Source organism: Mus musculus, chromosome 9 (genome assembly GCF_000001635.26).
Source record: "Mus musculus strain C57BL/6J chromosome 9, GRCm38.p6 C57BL/6J".
Lineage (NCBI taxonomy): Eukaryota > Metazoa > Chordata > Mammalia > Rodentia > Muridae > Mus > Mus musculus.
The window spans coordinates 43,938,899-43,960,457 of NC_000075.6; the positions used below are offsets into that span (position 1 = coordinate 43,938,899).

At 50.1% G+C, this 21,559-nt stretch overlaps 1 long non-coding RNA gene across 1 annotated transcript in view; it reads right to left on the reverse strand.

Moving 5' to 3' along the window:
* Nucleotides 1-732: 732 nt before the first annotated feature.
* Gm30373 overlaps nt 733-21,559 on the reverse strand; it is a 34,540-nt gene continuing 13,713 nt past the window's right edge. Inside the window, exon 2 of the long non-coding RNA XR_003948148.1 lies at nt 733-1,959. This is a non-coding gene — a long non-coding RNA (predicted gene, 30373). The remainder of the gene's footprint in view (nt 1,960-21,559) is intronic.

Consider the following 21,559-nt stretch of genomic DNA (forward strand, 5'->3'; position numbering starts at 1 on the left):
AATTGAGAACGACATCCAACATTAACCATACACACACATACACACACACACACACACACACACACACATACACACACATATCCATGCATTCACGCATGTGCCCGCACACACACACCACATTCATCCAAACAAGTGCACCCACACACATGAACACACACAAACATGCATGCATACCACCCTCCTCTCTCTCACATTCACACACACACACACACACACACACACACACACACACACGCATGCAAAATAAGTGCATAACTTAGGAGCTGAATTCAGCAAGAAAAAATAAGCACAATTTTCTTAGAAAGATATTCTTCAGTCCCACTGTGAAAGGTCCAAATGGCTCATGTTGCAGGGAATGGAGGAGATAGACAAGAGGAGGAACTTCCATGCAGGGTCCCCTAGATCCTTAAACAGCACAAAGCAAGGAGTCCTTGGCATCTGCGACAGGAGCAAGTGAGAACGTAGAGATGGGAGAGTGAGCGAGCTGAATGGGTGAGGTGAAGGCCTAGGAAACTACTTCCTTCGTTCCGTAGAAGCAGCACACAGGAGCTATCTTAAGCACTGCCCCCCAGCATCTGGAGGGGGCTCCGCAAAGCCCTGGGAAAATGCCAGTGTGGCAATTTAGTGGTGAGCAGCAACGCTAATGAGTGCCAAGAATAACAGTGGCTTCCTAATGGAGCCCTTAATGAAGACTCATTTTGGGTTTTATTAACGCAGAGAAAAAGCACACACTTTTTTTTTTTTAACCTCCTCCCGCTCTTGGAAAGCAGGCAATAGAAAGCAGCCTCGACTGCAGCCCGTCAGACCCATTTCTAGATCCTACTTGAGGTGCAACATAAGCTCAGGGAAGAAGGTCAGGCTCTGAGATTCAAACTCACAACTCTTTCTCGGCTCTCCGGACCCTACACTCCAGATAGATAGATAGATAGATAGATAGATAGATAGATAGATAGATAGATAGATAGATAGATAGATAGATAGATAGACAGAGAGACAGAGAGACAGAGAGACACCAGAGGTAGAGGGAAGGAGAGAGAGAGAGAGAGACTGCTGGTGAGGCTTGTCTCTAAAAATTGTAGGCAAGTTACAGATTAAAAAAAATAATAAAACAAAACAAAGAAGACCCGTCCCCAAGGTGATGGCAGCGATTCTAACAGACAGATACTTCCCATTAGATATTTAATTAGCAAGAAATCAGGTCAGAGCACTCTCCCCTCAAGAGACTAACGCTGTGCAGCCCTCTAGGCTGAGAAAGGGGTGTCTCACCTCACCCAGTGGTGCCCACCCCCCGCCCCGCATCATCAGGAATGTTGGTGGCTTCAAATGCAGCAAGAGAAATCCAGATCAGATCTACTAGCTGTCAGACCGACTAGCTGACCTCAAGCGCTAGAAAATCAAAACCTTGGGGCTTTGTTAATGACTTGCCTTCTGATGAAACCCCGTGCTTTATGAAAAGTTAGGAACTTATTAAAACAGCTGGTGTGGCTGTGCCATAGTCCAGGATTTCCTGGGCCTTGCCCTGTGTGATTTCTCCCTTTGCATCTTGTTAGTCTCCCTCTCCCAGACCTATAAAATCTAGCTAATGAGCCAGCTCGGGGCTGGAGAAAAATGGCATCCGGAGGTCCTTCTGGGATAGAATCGAGAGGAATCCCTGAAGTGCCAATAGAAGCCCAGAGCACAGCATAGACATCCCTTGCACGTCACAGATGCCAATCAGCCTGTTAGATAAAATTCCACCTTATAGGTCATTGACCATCTCATGTTGGAAGCCCCAGCAGAGGGATCACAATTGTCCCCTAAAAGCTCTCTGGTTGACACCACGATTCAGGCACATGCATGGCTCACATATACTTACCCGACTCACGGTGAATAATGTGGGAACCTGTGGAGTGGGTGTGGGGAAGGTTCTCACAGATCCTTCCAGGATGGCGGTTGTCTTTGCATGGAGCATGAACAGGCCTGCAAGAGAGAGGAATCAGTGTCTACCCGGGGGAACGTGTATATACTCACAGCATTATGGGTGCAGGCCGGAGATGTGGCTCAGTTGACAGAGTGCCTGTCTGGCACATGCAAAGCTCTGGGTTTAATCCATAGCACGGCATGAACTAGACATGGTGGAACATGCCTCTGATCCTACCCAGCACTCCCAGTGTAGACACAGTAAGACCACCCTTGTGTTCATTATGGGTTCAAAAAGTATGGTAGGTAGGTATGGTAGGTGTTGGGTGAGTTCGGTGTACCCCCACATTGTGTAAGTATTATTTTGTCTCTTTTAACAGTGGGGAGCAAGACATAAATGGAGTGAGACAGACATCTCAAGACAGTTACCCAAGGTCACACAGCAAGAAACTGGGAGAGCCAGGCAGCAGAGCAGGTCTTCCCATGAAACTCCCAGGCCACATCTGTAAACAGCATAGCTCTGTGTCCAAGGGGCCACAGGCACTGGGAAGTCAGGGTAGGGGCTTTTCCTGGGACCTTAGAGAAAGTCAGGGAATAGCTGCAAGACTCTCGTTAAGAAGTGAAAGACCAACCAGGAAAGATGCTAGTGTTTGGTGACCATCTGCTGAGTGCCAAACTCAATGGCACCCACCCCCTATGCAACTCCATCCAAGGTTCACAAGCATCTGAGGTCAACAGTACTTCCAGAGAGACTTCAGTTCAGTGACAGCAAGCAGCTTTCCCAAAGTCACACAGCTAGGAAATGGTGGGCAGGAGATCTGAACCTGGCTCCGGGAGGGAGGGAAAGGCAAAGCCACTGACTTTACTGGAAGGCACAGAAGATGCGAGGGAAAGTGTAGAAAAGAGTTCAGAGGCCACCATGGGAGATCGTTTTTCTCAACAGAGGGCTTGTCTTCCTTGGCTCTGAAAAAGCAGGAAAGGAGAGCGAGGAGTTTCTTGGTCTGTAGACATTTTCCCCCTACCAGACTGTTCCTCATTCCCCAGCAGAACCATGGAATGGCAAAGGAATGCATAGATTAGAGTCCTCTGACGTGTAAGTAGGCTGAAGAGGTTTTAGGCACCAGTCTTGCTAATCCATTTTCCCCAGAAAGGTTTCCACCCCATCTGCTCACAGAGCTCCCAGCACAGGACTGCACACCAGTGACCACCGTTAGCATCCTCGATGGCCACACAGCTCAGCTGCCAGCAGTGTCAGGGCCAAGTGGCTCAGATCAAGCCCTGGCTCCCAGGCGTAGAGCCTCAGTTTCCACATCTGTTAAACAACACACAGACCTGCCACAGCATGGAAGAGCCTGTCACCAGCCTCCCTGCAAGACTGTCCCACACTGTTCTCTTCTTCAAGCCAAGTCACCACACAGCTCACCCTCCATCCCAACGCCTTAATCAGGGAGAGCACCATCCCACGGGGCTGTCACCCTCACGCACAGAAGACAGGGGCTCCAGGAAAGCCATGTCTGGGAGGACATCCTGGGGATCCGTGGAACCAGTGGGTGGTTCTCACATCTAGTCAGGCAGAAGGGACAGGGTATGTTACACAAGAGATTCTAAAAGCAGATGGACCCACAGAGTTTGTGACTTAAATTGGCACATGCCAAGAGACAGGGTGCCCTCTGCATCCACAGGGCCCGGAAAGACCCTCAGGCCCTGGTGAGACTGTTGGAGGGTGGGCATCCAGGGGCAGTTAGTCACCAGGGAAGTTTCCATCCTAATGGACCCAAATGGGATCAATGACAAAGGGTCAAGTGCCCACACTGTGCCCACACATGCTCTACCTCAAGCTACTCTGAAAATAGCTCTGTGGCAATGTCACCAAGCTTGGGCTTCAGCTCTGTTTCCTGCCCCCCTCCAGTTCTTCCAAGAGATAAATCCAGCCACCTACCCCCCTGTAGGCCCCTGCACCTTCCCAGTCTGTCACTAGTCCTTTAAATGTCACTCTATCCCCCTTTTTCTTAGGTTAAGAGGCTCCCTGCTTCACTGTAGCCTTTCCTGGGGCTTACGTGTCAGAACCTCCTGGGGTTGAGCAGCCATTTCAAAAGCCATGCCTGTGCATCCATGCTGTGTCCATGCTGCATCCGTGCACCTGTGCATCCATGCTGTGTCCATGCAGCTCCCATGCACCCATGCCTCTGTGCATCCACATCCATGCATCCGTGCATCCGTGCTGCATCTGTGCTACATCTACGCAGCCATGCATCTGTGCTGAACCTGTGCACCCAAGTACCCAGGCATCCATACATCCATGCTGCACCTGTGCACCCATGCTGCTCTCCCACCCTGTCTGTCTCACCTCTGCTCTAAGCGCACAGCCCTGGAGACCCTGAAGCTCAGGACAGAGTGACACCTGGGTCCCCAGCATTCAGCCCAGAGCCTGGCAAGTAACTGGTTTCAGGAAAAGCCGAAAAGAAACTCAGATCTTCCTTCTTCACAGGGCACCGAGGATGTGTCTGTGGGAGTTGTCAAGACTCCACGGATGACACAAGGCCAAACTTTGGGTGGTATCCTTTGTGAGAGTTTATTTCCAGTGTCATTGTTCCCAGGAAAAGAAAATTTTGGAGTTTTTTTCACTCTTTACAATTTTTTTTAAATTTATTTTGTATGGGAGGCAGGACAGTTGTGGAGGTCCGTGGACCGCTTGTAAGAGTCTGGTCTCCCCTTCTACCATATGGATTGAATTCAGGTTGCCAGACGTGGCCACAGGACCTTTACCAGATGAGCCAAAATGACTAATCTTTCTGTGTATAAGCTCTTAAAGGGACCTCATTTTCACGTCTCCTGGCCACCTCCATCCTACCAGCTCCAAGAGCAGCATGTGCCTGCATAGGCGGCTCCCTCCTCAAATCTCTAGCCCCTGCCTCTGCACACTGCCCCTCCCATGCCCGCCTTGTAGCGGGAATGTAATTAGGCCTTTCCCAGGATGGCAACCCCTCCTCACAGTTGGGCTGCCCGTCCAAAGGGGATAATTTATGGAAATGGGTAAAGGTGTTTTAAATTATTCAATTTAAATGTAAATAGGGGAGATGGTTTCTCTGAATAAATTGTCTTATTTATGTTCCTCCCAGCTCCCCTCCCAGGGAAACAGGGAGAAGTTTGGAGCCCTCTGGAACACAAGGCCCTCCCTCCTCTTTAAATAATGTGGAAGCAGGGAATGGTGTTTGGAGACACAACAATGTCCTCAACAACCAATGTGCCATTTGGAATCACAGACATGCAAGAGTTCGCTGACACCCAGCCTCAGGAGGACTTTGGCCTGGTGGAACAAGAGAACAGGAAGCCTGTCCCACCCATCTGGGTGTCCTTGAAGACAGTGCCCTGGGGTGACATGCCCTGCCATCCTCCTGTTCTACTCTGGCTCTCTTTCCAGCTGAGTTCCAAGTGTTGGTAGCCAGCTTAAAACTTCCCTGAATGTGTCTGTGCTCTGAGACAATAAAGCCATGGGACACCTACTCTTTGAGAATCCTTATCCAGCCAGATGCTGGGGTCTGCGAGGAATAGAACTTACTTCAAAGGAAGGCTCCTCTGTGTGTGTGTGTGTGTGTGTGTGTGTGTGTGTGTGTGTCTATTTGTTTCTGAGTGTGTGTCTCTGTGTGAGTCTGTGTGTCTGTGTATCTGTGTATGTATGTGTATATGCATATGTGTGTATGTGTATATTTGTGTGTGTTTCCTCTATGGCTCTCTCACGTGCATATGACAACCTATTACTAGACCCAGGAGACAACTGGGATAAGATGGACCTTGGATCCATCCCTAACAATAAACCTGGAAGATAGCAACTCTAAGATCTGAATTTTCAGAGGAGCAGAAAAGTCTGTCTCTACCCCCCACCCATAAGACTGCTCACTTCACACTGGCTTCACACTCTGCATCACACCAAATGCTGGTGAGGAGAGGAATCTGAGTCAGTCCCATTGGGTTGTTCAGGTCCTGGGGATGGAGCCAGCTGTGTGCACACAGCCTGCATCCCGAGGAGACATCAGAACAAAGCTAGAGAAGAGCAAATGGGGTGAGGTACCTGATGGACAGGCCTTGCTGACATCACAGGAGATCCGGTGCTGAGGCAATGCTTAAATCAATGCACCTTTTAATCATTGACCATGTTGGTTTCAGCCTTCCCTTCTTAGGCCAGCACAGTTCCTTTCTGCCCAATTCTAAGAGCCAGGCTGTCGCCTGACCTCCAAAGAGCAGAGAATCAGACTGATGGTTCAGATCACAGGCCATGTGGCAAGACCAACCCACACATAACACAAAGAGCTGTCCAGAGGTTGGAAAGCTTCCAGGGAGATCCAAAAATAGAAAGACTGCATAGCCCAGCAGTGAGGCCATCACCCACCTCACCATCACTGTAAAGTACGGAATGCCTGCCGACTTTGTCCCAGGCAGAGCTGAAGTTCACTGGTAGCAAGGGGTAAGGGACTTGTCTATCTGAGGACTCAGCATCCTTGCAATGGACCATACCGCGCTTCCTGGTTGAGCTGCAAACATCTTTCTGAGGTTTGGGAGTAGAGTCTACCTCATGACTCACGCCTGCCCAAGATAGAAAGCGGAAGCTTGACTCTCCAGTCTCCATTTCAGCTGGAGTTCAGACAGTGATTTAGACCCCACTGCTCAGATTGACTCATCAGGCAATGCCTGGCTCCAGAAGGAAGGAATGTGAACAAGGGGACAATGCCCAGAATCCATCACTCTTGGCAGGGGAAGTAATGGAAGTTTCTGGCAGTTGAGGTAGATGTTATGTCAAGATTAAGCTCTTGGCCTGGAAGTTAGTCAGCGGGGTGCTGACAGCAGGACAGAGGCTCCGCTGGCGCCTGGAGGGACAGTGGTGGCCTTTGCAGGCTCCCCATGGTCTGGCTCTGTGCAGAGTGGGCACGGTGCCTGCCAGCTTAACCTCCACACTGGGATCTCAGCCTCTCCAGCTTTCCCTGTAAGTGTATGAGGCACCCAGAATTTGTCAAATAAAGTCATTTTCTGCCTTGGCAGTTAGAATTGGCTCCTATCACCACAGTTCTAAACCCTGAGTCCATTCAGGCTGCGGTAACAAAGTACCATAGGCTAGGAGGCTTATAGACATCAGACATTTATGTCTCACAGCGCTGGAAGATTGGGAAGAACCAAATGAAGAGCTTGGCAGATGTGATGACCAGTGAGGGGGCTGAGGGGGCCACAGCACCTTCCAGCTGTGTCCTTGTGCCGTCTACCGGGGATAAAGGGTCTCCGTGAGCCTCCTTTATGAGGGTATTAAGCCCATTTGTGAGGGCATTAGAGTTTCACCATGCAGACTTGGTGGGGGATGTGTCCAGACCACAGCACTGACTGACGTGGAGGGCTGCTCAATCCCTAAGGAGCTCTTCATCCTGATGACCCAGGCTGGGCAGCCCTTGCTTTTAATGGCTACCTCACTCTGGGGCCTGGGAACTTTGCTCATGGCTTCCTTTTGTCAGTCTTCTCAAGAGCATGGACTTCTATTTCAGTCTCTGGTACCCCATCCCCCAACACACACGCACAGGCACGCACACAGGCATGCACACGCATGTGCACAGGTACACAGGTGCACGCACGCACACACATACACGCACACATACGCAGCACTCTGAGATCCATAAGACTTAGGCCACATCTTCTCTATCCTTACATCTCCCGTCTCCTATAGAACCCCAGCTTAGCAGGACCCAGGCTGAGGACCAGGCATGATGGTGTGTCCCATGGTGGTGTCTTCCTTAAAATCCGGCACTTGCAGGTGGAAACAGGAGGATTAGGAGTTCAAGATCATCTTTAACTACTTATTAAGTTTGAGGCCAGCCTGGGCCACAGGAGACCCCATCCACACACATGAACACAAAGAAAGAGACAGGGAGAGACAGAGAGACACAGAGAGAGAGACACACAGAGAGAGAGAGAGGGAGAGAGGGGGGAGGAAGACAGACAGACACAGAGAGACAGAGAGACAAGGAGGGGGAGGGGGAGGGGGAGGGGGAGGGGGAGGGGGAGGGGGAGGGGGAGGGGGAGGGGGAGGGGGAGAGGGAGAGGGAGAGGGAGAGGGAGAGGGAGAGGGAGAGGGAGAGGGAGAGGGAGAGGGAGAGGGAGAGGGAGACTACTCCAAGAGCAGCATATGTAGATATAATTGACACTTTGCCTACCTTTCCCACCATCAGCCCCCAGGTTCTCATTCATAGCTCCAAGCACTGTAGCCCCCATTAAGAATATCCCCTAAAGTGCCACAGGTGTGCCCTCTGGCCACTCACTGGTTCCCCACCTCTGCCTGGCAAGAGACCCTGTAACACCTCCTTCAGTGCAGCTGGTCCACCGTGGTCTGGAAACGCATGTCCCTTCTGGGCTCACATCTCTGAATATGGGTCTTCAGATGGGCTTGGGGATCTGTGCAACCTGATGGGGCCTGGCTGGAGGAAGTGAGTCACTGGGGAATGTGGGACGGACCTGGAGGGTTATAGCTGGTGTGCCTCTGGCCCTCTTTCTACCTCCTGATTCCTTTTGATGTGAGCAAGCTGCTGTGACTGCAGCTGCAACCCATTCCCTCTCCTATGAGTCCCCCGCCATGATGAACTACAGCCTGTCTAATCCCGAACCAGAATAAATCCTCTTCCCTTTAAGTCACATCTTTCAAGCACTCTATCATAGCAATGAGAGGAGTAAGTAAGAGTGGTGGCAGCTCTGGCTGCTCACCCACCCCCAACCCCACCCCTACCCCCACCCCCACCCCCACCCCTACCCCTACCCCTACCCCCACCCCCAGCCCCAGCCCCAGCCCCAGCCCCAGCCCCGGGGACGTGCACAGTGTATGTCCTCAGACACTGGGATGGTGCTCTTGAGGTCTCTGGAGAAATATACCCACATGTAGATACCCCAGGCATGTCCCTCATCCTGGCCAGCCCTTGTGCACATAAACCCCACTCTATCCCCTCTGCAGGAAGAACAGGAGGAAACGGACAAGCTTTCTGGAATCAATTTCACGCCCTTGGGCATGATAAACAACCCAGCAGAAAGAAGCCCTATGAGAGAGTTAATGGCTGTTGGGTAGCTAGATGATGCATCACTTCCTGGGAAGGGAGGCCCGACCCAGAGGCTCTCTGCTCGTGCATCTTTCCTCCATTCCCTATTTGCCTCGCAGCCGCACACATCCAACGACCCCTTCCCAGGAGTATCCAGTGTCTTCCCATGCAGCACACGGCTCACGCTTCCAGGGGGCCTTAGACAGGCATAGGGCAGACTGCAGCTGCCCACATAGCCTAAGCAATGAGGGTCAGACCTCCAATGGAGTTAGACCATCTGGATCCAAACCTGTTGTCCTAAGTACAATTGACTTCATACGGTTCTTCTGTAGCTTAATCTTGCTGTTGTTTGCGTGGGGTTTCAAAAGGGACCTGACATACTGAAAGCCCTTAGTAACATTAGATATGCCACAGTGGTGACGATGACCATGAGGGCCCCCAGAACCTAGGCTCTCCTCCTCCTCCTCCTCCTCCTCCTCCTCCTCCTCCTCCTCCTCCTCCTCCTCCTCCTCCTCCTCCTCTCCCTCCTCCTCCCCCTCTTCCCCCTTCCCCTCCCTCTCCCTCTCCCTCTTCCTCTTCCCCCTCCCCCTCCCTCCCCCCCTCTCTCTCCCTCCCTCTCCCTCTCCCTCTTCCCCCTCCCCCTCCCCTCCCCCTCATCCTCTTCCTCACAGCTACTGAGAAAGTTGGCCACCCCCACCATAAGCAGGAAAGAAACACATTCAGGCTTCTTGCTATCGTCAAGTCCTTACAGCTCATATATGAATCAGGCCCCACAACCCCAATCTAAAAAACTGTGGTCCTTGCTACAGACCCTATCGTGAGGGCCCCTCTGCCCACCTCTGTCAAGTACCTATGTTATGAATTAATTCAGCCTGGTTCTTCAACCTTGATGGAGGTCCTCTCTCCCCCTTCTCCCCCCAGAAACCTTTAAGAGGAGACAGACACCTTGTGTCTGGAGGGGTTGAAGGCACTCACTGAGGCCCTCTCCCTGCTGTGATGACTGCTGTCTCTGGAGTACAATTTGGCTCAGCACCTCGTTTTCTTGACTCACCTCTATTCTCCCTCCCCCAAACCCAACAGTGATGACAATGGCAATGGTGACAGGGACAAGAACTTCACCAAAAAAAAAAAAAAAAAACCCTTAAATAGGTCCACAGAGTTCAGCAGAGATGGCAGCAGGCCAGTTGCAAGGCCAGGACACTAGAGACCTTGTAGCTTTCTATCCGTTCTTAGAACCCCACAATACCATGCAATCCATCAGACTGGCATGCCAGAGGAGGGACAAGCAGACAAGGCCCAGTTGTCTCAGATAAGATTGCCTTGCACACTGGAAAGAACCCAGATGCCCCTCAACAGAGGAATGGATACAGAAAATGTGGTACATCTACACAATGGAGTACTACTCAGCTATTAAAAAGAATGAATTTATGAAATTCTTAGCCAAATGGATGGACCTGGAGGGCATCATCCTGAGTGAGGTAACACATTCACAAAGGAACTCACACAATATGTACTCACTGATAAGTGGATATTAGCCCCAAACCTAGGATACCCAAGATATAAGATACAATTTGCTAAACACATGAAAATCAAGAAGAATGAAGACTGAAGTGTGGACACTATGCCCCTCCTTAGAATTGGGAACAAAACACCCATGGAAGGAGTTACAGAGACAAAGTTTGGAGCTGAGATGAGAGGATGGACCATGTAGAGACTGCCATATCCAGGGATCCACCCCATAATCAGCATCCAAACGCTGACACCATTGCATACACTAGCAAGATTTTATTGAAAGGACCCAGATGTAGCTGTCTCTTCTGTGTTTGCCGGGGCCTAGCAAACACAGAAGTGGATGCTCACAGTCAGCTAATGGATGGATCACAGGGCTCCCAATGGAGGAGCTAGAGAAAGTAGCCAAGGAGCTAAAGGGATCTGCAACCCTATAGGTGGAACAACATTATGAACTAACCAGTACCCCGGAGCTCTTGACTCTAGCTGCATATGTATCAAAAGATGGCCTAGTCGGCCATCACTGGAAAGAGAGGCCCATTGGACTTGCAAACTTTATATGCCCCAGTACAGGGGAACGCCAGGGCTAAAAAGGGGGAGTGGGTGGGTAGGGGAGTGGGGGTGGGTGGGTATGGGAAACTTTTGGTATAGCATTGGAAATGTAAATGAGCTAAATACCTAATAAAAAATGGAAAAAAAAAGATTGCCTTGCACGAGCCTATAACCACTTGACCCCCAAAAACTTATACCCCCCAAACTTACACCAATACAGATGCTGCTCAAAGCATAGCCAGCCTCAGCTCAGCAATGCACTTCAGCCAAGAACCGGAGAATGGCTCAGGTGGCCAGAGCCTCTGACGTCATCATGAACCACGGTTGGCATGATCTGTTTCCAGGTCCTAGGAAAAGTCCTTGAGAAGAGGCCTGAAAGGCTGGGTGGTTGTGGTGCACACCTTTAATCCCAGCACTTTCGAGGCAGAGGCAGGCAGATTTCTGAGCTTGAGGCCAGCCTGGTCTACAGAGTGTGTTCCAGGACAGCCAGGGCTACACAGAGAAACCCTGTCTCGAAATAAAATAAGATAAGATAGGATAGGATAGGATAGGAAAGGAAAGGAAAGGAAAGGAAAGGAAAGGAAAGGAAAGGAAAGGAAAGGAAAGGAAAGGAAAGGAAAGGAAAGGAAAGGAAAGGAGGAAGGAGGAAGGGAGGGAGGAAGGAAGGAAGGAAGGAAGGAAGGAAGGAAGGAAGGAAGGAAGGAAGGAAGGAAGGCAAGCCTGGAGACAGAGGAGTCATAGCAAGAAGGCTCAGTAGGTAAAGGCGCTTGACACTAAGCTTGGTGACCTGGGTTCGATCCCTGAGAGCCACATGTCAGAAGGAAAGATCTAATTCTTCTGATTGCTACCTGGGTGCCAAGGCTTATACACACATGTGTGCAATCAATCAATTAATCAATCAATAAATGTTAGAAAGAAAGGACATGGAGAGAGAAGGCAGAGAGTCGAGAGGCTGGAAAAGGGTGGGCCTGTGTTCCGTGGGGGCCTTGAAGGAGCTCCCCTTTCTACAGAGCTTCTCGGTCCAATTTCTTGGTCCTGGGCAGCCTCAGCCCTAGCCTTTCAGCTCCATTGGCTCCGGCTACACCCACCCTGCTTGGTGATCCCCTGGCTAGGAAAAGCCAGGCTACATGCTGCTCTGGGCCTGAGCTGCCCACAGCGGAGAAGAGGTCTCTTTGCAGACAAATCCTGGGGTGGGATCTCCACAGTGGAGAAGCATCCAAGGACAGACACCCCCCCACACACACCCCAAGAAAGCAATCAGTCCTAGGAACCGCACAAGGCCGCTTGACATTTGATGGGAGTCATTATCAGACACTTATTCCCAATCAGGCCTCAAGTGCCTCGGAGGGCCCCTCTACTGCAGCCTCGCCTGCCTCATTTCAGAGGAGGGCAGGGAGCAGGGAGGTGTCCCCACAGGCTGGGCAGAGGTCCTTGGAGCCTTCGCTTTGGACTCTTAGTTCCTCCTCACCTGATGAGGTTCTCAGGGCCAAGCCACGAGCGAGCGGCTCCACAGGCAGCAGGCTAGTGGATCTTAAGGCACGTTCACCACAACCTGTGCTGGGTCAGAATCAGACCCCAGTTTGTCCTGGGAAGGGCTCTGCCTCCCAGACTCACAACTCTGGGGCCTGTGAGCTCCTGGGAAGCCTCTTCATGATCTTCCAGACACAAGGGGAAGTCCTTCCCGACCATTGAGAAGCCCTGATAGGAGACTGAGGTGGAGGAGGCTGAAGGCTTAAGCTCTCCCTGCTCCCCAGAGAGTGAAGGACAGGTCATCTCACCTCTCTCTATCTTCCTCTGAAAGAAGCACAGGGATGCTGTTAGCCTCTGCGTCTCTCTGTTTGAGGCTGCTGGAAAAAAATCAAGTTCTTTAATTTATGAAAAAGCACTTCATAAGTGTCTGCAAGCAGATAACAAGGCAGGCAAGCTCGGTTGAGCCAGTCGTGTGTGTGTGTGTGTGTGTGTGTGTGTGTGTGTGTGTGTGTGTGTGTGTGTGTCCATACCAGCATCTCATTTCCTGCCACAGCAACCTAATAGTCATATTTCTTGGTTTAGAATTATCTGCGATATTTCACCACCCCTGTCTCTATTCAGGCAGTGAATCAGCTGTATTGATGGTTCCAGTGTGAATGCAGAGGCAGTTCTGCACTTACGAAAGAAAAAGGTGTTTTAAAAGCAATGTCCAAAAGTGTGGCTTAGTAGTAGAGTGCTTCCAGGCCGTGCAAGGTCTTGGGTTCAAGTCCAAGTATTGCAGGAAAGAAGAAAGGGATCGAGGGGAGAGGAGGGAGAAACAGGCTTTGTCCTACCCTCACGTCTTTTATAAAACACACACATACATGTATGTACATACACATGTACACATGTACTCTGTCAATGAATTTAAACACTTAAACAACCAAATGTGAGATACAGAGAAAGTGGCAAGTGAAAAGTCACCAGCAATGTCTTTGGGAAAGGTCAGTCCTGGAGGCTTTCAGGAAGAGGAGGCAAGGTCTGAGCTGGGTTTCAGAAGCCTGAGTATACAAGCAGTTGACGAAATGGCAGTGTGTGGAACAGAAGGTAAGGGAGGAAGGGGGGCAGAGGGGCAGAGATGGATGCATTTAAACTTCTCTTGTCAAACAATGGCAATTCTACTTTCCCCTTGTAGAGCAATCTAGGATTGGCAAGGCTTTCCCATGTGTATATCCCATGACCATCACTCACACTAGGCAGATCAGGGTTTGGTTTTTTTCAGTTGGATTTGGTTGAGTTGGTTTGGTTTGGTTTGGTTTGGTTTGGTTTGGTTTGGTTTGGTTTGGTTTGGTTTGGTTTGGTTTTTTGAGACAGAATTTCTCTGTGTAGCCCTGGTTGTCCTGAAGATCCTCCTTTCTCTGCATTCCTCCCAAATGCTGGGATTGAAGGCATGCTCCATCACTGCCTGGCAGGTCATTTTTTAATTATTCCCATTTTACTTTTTTGTCATGTTTTTATCCTCTGTCTGTCTCTCCATCTCTCTCTCTCTCTCTCTCTCTCTCTCTCTCTCTCTCTCTCTCTCTCTCTCTCTCTCCCCCTCTCCCTCTCCCTCTCCCTCCCCCCCCCTCTGTGTGTGTGTGTGTGTGTGTGTGTGTGTGTGTGTATTTCGAGCAGCATTAGTGTGACACAGGGATCAAACCCAGGCCATCAGATGACTTGTCAGCAAGTGCCTTTCCCTGATGAGACACCTCACCAGCCATTTTATAGATGAGGACCCTGGGCTCCGAGTCCTTGGACTCTCAGGGCTGCTGTCTGTCCCAACCCAAAGCCCTCTGCACCGAGTCCCACCCCCGCCCCACTCACCAATGTATCTGAGCAAGCACTGGGTCTGGGCAGTGGACTCTGGCTTCATGTGGACCATTAGTCAGTAGAGGGCAGTGGTGGCTTTAGAGTGAGGCACGCCTGAGTCTGGCCTCCAGCTCTGTCAGTTTCTTTGGCTTTGGCATCTCTATCCCTGCCTGAAGCGCTCAGCCATGTGTTTGACAAGCAGGATTTGCTCGGTTCATGGTAACTCCCCTTTTTGGCAACCAAGACTTTCCTGGCAACTTTTTACCAGTTCCAACACGAGCAGGTTCTTCATCACCCAGTCTGTGACCTTCCACTCCCATGTGACAGCTGACCCAAGCCATCGCAGGCCATGGGCTTCCTCTCCATCTGCTTGTTCTCAGAAGCCCAGCCTTTATACCCTGAGGGCCACCAAACTGGTGTCCAGCCTGACCCCCAGCAACCTGCTGGAATTCATCCAGTTGCCAGAGCTCTCATTTCTATTAAAACTCCATTTGCCAAGAAAGTGGAAAGGTAATTACGAGCCCTAGCCTTAAATCACTCCGCTGCTGAATTATTAAAGGGGAGAATTAAAAATAATCAGGCTTTTTTTCATTACACTTCATAGCAGGGAAATTAAAGGTGTAAGAATGTATTTTTTGCCTCAAATTTAAGTATTCATTTTGGAGATTTATAGGGGAGTTGAAGTGATTCCCTGCATGCCTGCCTCATCTCTCTATAAAAGGGGGAGAGAGAAAAACCCTTGTAAAATTAAAAGGGAGATAGAGTGAAGAAGGGGTTTAACATAAAGAAGTACAATGGAGTGTTTTGCATTTTAATACATTTTTTTCTGCACAATTACACCACTGAGTGATATGGCAGAAAGAGATTAGGGCCTCCAGTCTCAGGCACTGAATGGTGAGGTGGTAAGGGGGGCTCTCACCCATTATTGAGTAAGAAGGACAGAAAGATGGTCAGGGCTGGCCCTGGGTCCCAAAGCCCTGGGGAGCAAGCACCGTCTGGGCTGCCTGGCTACCTACACCAGCAGAATGAGTCACCAGATCTCTTCATAGAAAAACAAAAACTCCAGGTCATCAGGGATGGGTTAAGAACGTTTGCTGCTCTTCCAGAGGATCAGAGTTCAATTCCCACAACCCATGTAGAGTGGCTCTCAACTGCCTGCAACTCCAGTCCCATGGGATCTGACATACTCTTCTTGCTTCTGAAGATACTTGTACGTGTGTGCCACTGTCCACACACATACAGACATATTGCACGAACACTTTTGTATCTAAGGCACCAACGGTATACGGAGCCCGGGACCCATCAAGACAAGATGCATAAGGAAGATGACACAGAGAAAAGCCTCAACGACCTTCCACCAGCAACTCCTCTACCCAAGTATTCATGCCACACACAGGAGTTAAAGAAGAAACAGGAAGATTCTGGAAGACTGCTCAAAACCAAAACAGCAAGACGGCCTGGAGGGTAAAGGCGCTTGCCTCTGAGTTTGATCCCTAGGACCCACATAGCAGAGGGAGAAAACCAACTCTTACAAGTTGTCCTCTGATCTCCACATGTGTGCACACCCCCACACAAATGTACATGCATACCAATTAAGTAAATAAATGTAATAAAAATAAAATTTTAAAGATCTTTGGTTTGTTAGTGTGTTTAGGATTTCTCAGAACCAAGACCCCCAGATGAATGGAGGGATATGAAAGAACCTGAGACAGGTCCAGTCAAGGGAGAGAGTAAAATAAGTCCCGGGTTCAGGTCACACACTGCATACACAAGCATCCCTGCCTGGAGGGGATGCTCAGCAGCAGCAACCACAAGGAATTTCTCCCAGGGAGGAGCAGCAGAGATCATCGAGTCTGCAGCTGAGAGACCAGTGTTCCTCAGCTCCTCCTATGCTGCACAACAGGGGGATTCCTGTGGTGGGAGCAATTTAAGCTTATCCCTGACCAGGTAACAAATAAATGAGACTCAGACTATGGTTATTTTGTTTGGCTTTGGCATTTCTATTAGACAGATTAGGTAACCCCTAGTCTACTCTTCTAACCGCCGGCCTGGCTGCCTCCCCAGCCGTGTACCCCAGATATTGCTGTCTTTACTGGCCGTGTGTTCATGGTCTATCTCCCCTTATGGCAGCTTCCTCCTCTCCCCCTATCTTAACATATACCTCAATTTTACTTATAATCTTTTGTAATTTTTCTTGAGACTTCTCTCCAATTTTTATTATTTTCCTTTTCTTATATCTTTACCATCTTAATCTCCCCCTGCAATTTTGCTTATAAATTTCTCTAAAATTTCCTCTAATGTTTGTTTTTCTATCCTTATTACATTAGTATCCTAGTATCCAATGTGGGGCACGAACCCATGACCCTGGGCCTTATGGACCATTGTTCAATCCAAATAGGTTGGTCAGTCAACCACCTCAGTAGTAAGGTTGTTGATGCTTCATCATCAGTGACTCAGTTGAAGAGTTAGTCTCTGTTGTGTTCTGTCTATGGATAGCCTGGACAGTCTGCTGTCTCTGATAACATCCCTTTAAATTTTTTTTTTTTAATCAGAAACACCTCCTTGCTTGTGGCCCATCTCTAAAGTTGCAAGAATGCTAATCTGGGACCGAGTCTCCTTTATTAGTAAGGGAGTTGGGGAGACACTTAAATTAGTTGTATTACAGATCCTGTGCTGTTTTACCTTCTGGACAAAGTATGGGGACACAACAAGACTTGGGTGTGCCATCCACACACCAGGATCATCATTGGCAATAATAGCTTGTGAGCTTGCAAGTCCCAAAGCAGCTCCACGCGAGAGTGCATAGGACTGGCTCATCCAGATGTGTCCCAACAGCTGGCCTCTTGCTACATGAGGACACCAAGCTCTGTCCCATGTCACTCTACCCACAGAGCTACAGCAACACTGGATCAGGTTGAAGAGGGGACGAAAGGTACAGCCCCTCCCCCAAGAGCGGAGCTCTGGGCCCCTCCCTTCGGTAATGAATTGCAAGGGAACACCGCTGAGAGGTGTCAGAACAATTTCTATTAAACATAATTTCCTAATGAAAAGGTCACGAGGGAGCCCGGTGGAGCTAATCAGGATGGAATGCTCACTACAACTACTCTGAGGGTGGGAACTCGATCAAGCCTGGTCCTCGGTTCCACTCTTTTGGATTGGAGAGCAAAGGCCCTAGGGTGGAGGGAGGTCCTGATCAGCTTTCAGATCCCTCCTGTGGTCTTGAGTGTGCTGTTCTTGGTGCCCCCACAAAGCTGCTATGATCATCCCCATCTCCAAGATGAGCAAACTGAGGCCCTGAAAGCCTCAGTGACTTACCCAAGGTCACACGTTTAGAAAGTAGAGAGCAGGATCAGACCCAGGGTCTGTTCTACGACAAGCCAGACAGCTCTGCTGCTCCTCTCTGCCTCCCAGTGCCATCTGTACACTCTGAGGTACCAAGTCCCTTGAAGGACACCCATACATAGCCCAGATCTTGGGCAGTCCCGGGATCTCAGAGCCAGCATCTGCTAGACTCCCATTCTGGAATCCCTTTTGCACAAAGCCCCTGATTCATGCCAGGATCTGACTAAGAATTTGGGGGTCCATATGAAAATCATAATGGTTCTGTGATACCTCAGAGGTCAGCATTGGCCCCTGCTGAGCAAGGAAGAGAAATGCTTACAGCCATCTCTGTATGCCAGGAGCCCTCCATGACTGTCAACCATATGCCTAGGCGCTCTCTCTCTCTCTCTCTCTCTCTCTCTCTCTCTCTCTCTCCACTCAGAGCCCCCCCCCCATGCCACCAGGGCCCAGCTTAGGGAAACTTTGGGGAGTTTCTGCATGTGTTGAGATGTCTCTGTGAACCAAAGCAGCCCCTTGGGGACAGCCCTGAACCCTTCAAGCATCTCACCCCTTCAAGTTGGGGAGATGATATGAGATCCTCCATCTCCCCGACATCCCCATCCTCTCCTCCCTGCCCCCACCACACTCCACCTATCTCTCCACACTCTCCAGGATCCCCTCACTCTGCACTCCACCCCAGCTGGGTCCATCCCCTAATCATTGCTGTGAAGCTGTCTCACATGCATTGTATCACATGCCTGCCAACCTAGGACATTCGAAACTGGGAACAGCATGCAATATGCAGCCGCCTTCCCAGCTCCCACCCCTCTCTGCTCTTCCCCCTAATTGCTCCACACAGACTCAGTTAGGAGGTGGCAGTGACGGTTGTAGACATGCAATGCTTGGGCTCTCCATGATAGGGGGCTCACTTCCTGCTCATCAGCCCCAACTTCCCAGGATGAGGGTTTTCCAGTCAGTGCCCTTAAATCAAAAGACCAAGCAAGGCTTCTGCTGAGACCAGCAGCGGGACTTGAAGTATGGTCTCCGCAGCCAGCAGCATCAGTGCCACTTGAAAACTTACTAGCAATGCAGGCTCTCTGGCCCCAGACCTTATTTACTGAGTCAGAAACCAGGCATGGGGATGGATCTGGGCTAGCATGGGGTTTTAATAAGTCCATCAGGCCATTCTGGGACATGCTTTATTTGAACAACGACTGAACTGAGGATGGACCTATCAAATGGCATCAATATGACGGTGCCCAGGGATATGCTGAAAGTTGCCACCTCTGCTGCATGAGGCCCACCCGCTGCATGATTGATATGAGCTGGGGATAGGGATCTGCCCCAGGCTGCAAGCTCAGCCCAAGAACGCTGGAAGCTCCAGGGAGAAGGAGCTGTGAAAGGCAGGCAGACAAGGAAGCTTCTAGGAAAACTGACAACACAAAATTAATAGAAAGCCAAAATACAAGCAGGAAACAGGGGTCACAACACCAGTGAGCCTCTACTGTGGATGTCATGTGCTCACCACGTGCTCTCTGGGAGATGAGATGAGCAGGCTTGATATTGCTACTTACAGAAAAGGAGGAGGCACCAGGATAGGACCTGGGGGTGGGGGGCAGAAAGCTGGGCTGGGCTCCTTTCATTCCTGTTCCAGAACCAAGAAGCAGCGGGCACTAAGGAGCTGGGGGTGGTGAGGAGTAGCCCTGAGGATCCATGGGAACCTTGGCATGATACCTGATGCCCATGCATAATCAATGTTAGCACTGGCTTCCTTGAGCTTTGGTGGCATCCCGGTGTAGATAAGTCATCTGTCAACTCATGTTCAAGGAACCCAGAGAGCCAATGAGGAGGGGCAGTGGGGTTTGACAGTGGAAAATGAAACATGGGGAAGGGGAGTTTCATATGGATACCAAGAAGGAGCCCCTGGTTGAGAGAAGAGGACGGAGGGTGGAGGAGATTGGAATTGTGACTGAGGAGCATAGTCTGGCTGTGGGAGAGAGGAATGAGGCATAGGAGGAACAAGTAGAAGGTCCCTTGACAGAGACAGGTGGACTTCACTGTGCCTCTCCTAGTAATGCCAGTGTGTTTTCTTCTGGCTGCTGTCCTCCCCACCCCTCCTCTATCTCCCAGGAGAGCAGACTCCAAGCTTGGGTTCAACTGCTGGAGGGAAGAGCTGAAATTCCCCTTTGAAAGTTCTCTGCCCCTCTACAGTGGGCCAAGGCCCAGCTCAGGCTAGCCCATAGAGATATCTCAGTTCCATTCAAGTATCTTAAACAGCCAGTCTCCCTTCTATACATTCTACCTCCATCTCAGCTGCCCCCCCCCCACACACACACCAATACCCAGTCCCCTATTCCAGCTACCCTGAACTTCCTGCAGGAAGTCTTTCCTAAATCCCTTCCCAGATTCTAGGACTTGCATCCAGAGGGGTTTATTTGACTTCTGGATCTTTCGTTTTCGTGGCCTGAGGCAAGTGACTTGTGATCTAGCCTCTATGGACCTTTAACTTTCTTAGCCCCACTCAGTGAGTGTCATGGAGATCAACGAGGATCTGACATGAAGAGGGACCAGGATACCCCAACATTTACACCAGATCATATAGACTGCTGCTTCCCCCTTCTCTTCCTATCCACACCAGCACTCATGGTGAGATTCCAGGAGGCAGAGAGACATACAAAAAGAGGGAAGCAGTGAAGAGAATCCTGCTCCATGAAAGAGCCCCACAACCAAGCCCTTTCCTTTGGGAAATAATGGCCCTGTTTTCTCCAAGGCATCTCCTCTTGAGAGACCGCTGTTCATACTGACAATGGTACAGGAACAGACCTGTCTACCCTGAGTGCCTGCCACAAAAACCCAGCCATCCAGGACTCATCCCGAGGGCTCAGACAATGAGATGAAGAGAAGAAAATAAAAAAGTGGGGAGAGTTCTAATTTCCCTCTGGGAAGGGGGATCAGAGGAGTAGGATGCCATGCTGAGCCACGTAAACCTGGCGATTAAATGAAAATAGACGCGCAGTGTTAGAAAAACAATCACCAAATCAGAGCTTTCTAACTGGCACGCAAGCCGAGAGACCGAGACCCTGGAAGACTTGGTCTTCTTGGGGATCTGTCACTGACTGTGATGTCACGGCTTAATGGGAAGCAAGTGGGAAACGTCAGCAGCTTCCTTAATGAAGAGGCAACTCTCAACCCCTCCTGGAGCTGTCCATGGTGCTGGCTTCAGAACCTCCCCGCCACTGCATGGCTGGCCACTCCCTGCCATGTAGCTCACTGTCTGCCAGACTTTTTTCCTTGCCAAGCTCCTGACCCAGCCCGCAGCTGAGACCCTTGCTGCAAACTCCATCACTGCCTGGCATGACCAATGCTAAGGAGAGTTCTAGCTCAGGTAGAACAGGCTGCTGACAGTAACCAAGTTCTTAGCCACCCTGGGTCTAAGAGCTTGTTTTATCCAGACCTCATGCTTAAAGCAAAAACCTCATGACTTCCTTTAACCATGCTCATTATCTCCAGCCTTAATCCTAGTAGTGATATTAACTCACATTCCACCCTAACCCCAGGCTGAACCTGAGCCCCAAAGCTTTGGGGCTGAGAGAAAAAAAAAAGTCCCCTTCTCATCTCTACCTTCTCCCAGACAAAGAATTCCTCTTCATCCTTGATCTTACGCAACACTCCTTTCACAAGAAGAGGAACTGGAATCAGAACCAAGCTTAAGGACACTGGCCTATGCACACATTTAGTTAGCCCAGTGTCTACAGGAGGCATAGAGAGATGTCCAATGTCTTCAGCCTCAGACCACCAATTCATCCCCAAAGAATGGGGAGGCTACTATTCTGCATTGAGCACATCTACCATAGTATATTGAGATCCTACACTACTGTACTGATGCCTGCGTTGCATACTGAACACCTACACTACTCTGT